Raw genomic sequence first — 2,500 nt, 5'->3', positions numbered from 1 at the left:
AGGAAAGTTGTCTGTTGGCTAAGTCAGACCGAGGAAAGTTGTCTGTTGCTAAGTCAGACTGAGGAAAGTTGTCTGCTAGCTAAGTCAGACCGAGGAAAGTTGTCTGCTGGCTAAGTCAGACCGAGGAAAGTTGTCTGCTGGCTAAGTCAGACCGATAAAAGTTGTCTGCTAGCTAAGTAAGGACCGAGGAAAGTTGTCTGCTGGCTAAGTCACACCGAGAAAAGTTGTCTACTGGCTAAGTAAGGAAAGAGGAAAGTTGTCTGCTGGCTAAGTAAGGACCGAGGAAAGTTGTCTGCTGGCTAAGTCAGACCGAGAAAAGTTGTCTACTGGCTAAGTAAGGACCGAGGAAAGTTGTCTGTTGGCTAAGTCAGACCGAGAAAAGTTGTCTGCTGGCTAAGTAAGGACCGAGGAAAGTTGTCTGTTGGCTAAGTCAGACCGAGGAAAGTTGTCTGCTGGCTAAGTCAGACCGAGAAAAGTTGTCTGCTGGCTATGTAAGGACCGAGGAAAGTTGTCTGTTGGCTAAGTAAGACCGAGGAAAGTTGTCCGCTGGCTAAGTCAGACCGATGAAAGTTGTTTGCTGGCTAAGTTAGACCGAGGAAAAGTGTCTGCTGGCTAAGTAAGGACCGAGGAAAGTTGTCTACTGGTTAAGTCAGACCGAGGAAAGTTGTCTGCTGGCTAAGTCAGACCTAGGAAAGTTGTCTGCTGGATAACTCAGACCGAGGAAAGTTGTCTGCTGGCTAAGTCAGACCGAGGAAAGTTGTCTGTTGGCTAAGTCAGACCGAGAAAAGTTGTCGGCTGTCTAAGTAAGGACCGAGGAAAGTTGTCTGCTGGTTAAGTGAGACCGAGGAAAGTTGTCTGATGGCTAAGTCAGACCGAGGAAAGTTGTCTGCTGGATAACTCAGACCGAGGAAAGTTGTCTTCTGGCTAAGTCAGACCGAGGAAAGTTGTCTGCTGGCTAAGTCAGACCGAGAAAAGTTGTCTACTGGCTAAGTAAGGACCGAGGAAAGTTGTCTGCTGGCTGAGTAAGGTCCGAGGAAAGTTGTTTGTTGGCTAAGTCAGACCGAGAAAAGTTGTCTGCTGGCTAAGTAAGGACCGAGGAAAGTTGTCTGCTGGCTAAGTCAGACCGAGGAAAGTGGTCTGCTGGCTAAGTCAGACCGAGAAAAGTTGTTTGTTGGCTATGTAAGGACCGAGGAAAGTTGTCTGCTGGCTAAGTCAGACAGAGGAAAGTTGTCCGCTTGATAAGTCAGACCGATGAAAGTTGTCTACTGGCTAAGTCAGACCGAGGAAAGTTGTCTGCTGGCTAAGTAAGGACCGAGGAAAGTTGTCTGCTGGTTAAGTCAGACCGAGGAAAGTTGTCTGCTGGCTAAGTCAGACCGAGGAAAGTTGTCTGCTGGATAACTCAGACCGAGGAAAGTTGTATGCTGGCTAAGTCTGACCGAGGAAAGTTGTCTGCTGGCTAAGTCAGACCGAGGAAAGTTGTCTGCTGGCTAAGTAAGGACCTAGAGACAACAATGCAAGGACCGGTAAAAACAGCCTATTTTTTAAAATTGAGGTTTTCTTATTTGATTTTCACTTTAAATCTAACCTAAATAAGTTAGATTCGTTGAGAACAAAACATATTACATAACAATCAATATATATTACAAAACTATAAACTTATAACACTTATATCATGATCTACACAAACACTTTCTTCACATTTGAGCATATATGCCTATTATTACTAAAAAGTCAGGACCGAGTGAAGTTGTTGTTTGGCTAAATCAGGACCGTGAGGAATGTTTGCTGGCTAAGTCAGGACCGAGTGAAATTGTTGTTGGGCTAAGTCAGGGCCGTGAAAAATGTTGGCTGGCTAACTCAGGATCGTGAGAAATGTTGGATGGCTAATTCAGGACCGTGAGAAATGTTTGTTGGGTAAGTCAGGACCGTGAGAAATGTTGGCTGTCTAAGTCAGGACCGAGTGAAGTTGTTAGCTGGCTAAGTTAGGACCGCGAGAAATGTCTGCTGGCTAAGTATGGACCGAGGAAAGTTGTCTGCTGGCAAAGTAAGGACCGAGGAAAGTTGTCTGCTGGCTAAGTCAGACCGAGAAAAGTTGTCTACTGGCTAAGTAAGGACCGAGGAAAGTTGTCTGTTGGCTAAGTCAGACCGAGAAAAGTTGTCTGCTGGCTAAGTAAGGACCGAGGAAAGTTGTCTGCTGGCTAAGTCAGACCGAGGAAAGTTGTCTGCTAGCTAAGTTAGACCGAGAAAAGTTGTCTGCTGGCTATGTAAGGTCCGAGGAAAGTTGTCTGCTGGCTAAGTAAGACCGAGGAAAGTTGTCCGCTGGCTAAGTCAGACCGATGAAAGTTGTTTGCTGGCTAAGTCAGACCGAGGAAAAGTATCTCCTGGCTAAGTAAGGACCGAGGAAAGTTGTCTACTGGATAAGTCAGACCGAGGAAAGTTGTCGGCTGGCTAAGTCAGACCGAGGAAAGTTGTCTGCTGGATAACTCAGACCGAGGAAAGT

This window comes from Impatiens glandulifera, chromosome 9 (genome assembly GCF_907164915.1).
Source record: "Impatiens glandulifera chromosome 9, dImpGla2.1, whole genome shotgun sequence".
NCBI lineage: Eukaryota > Viridiplantae > Streptophyta > Magnoliopsida > Ericales > Balsaminaceae > Impatiens > Impatiens glandulifera.
Note: the sequence above shows the minus strand (reverse complement) of the source record.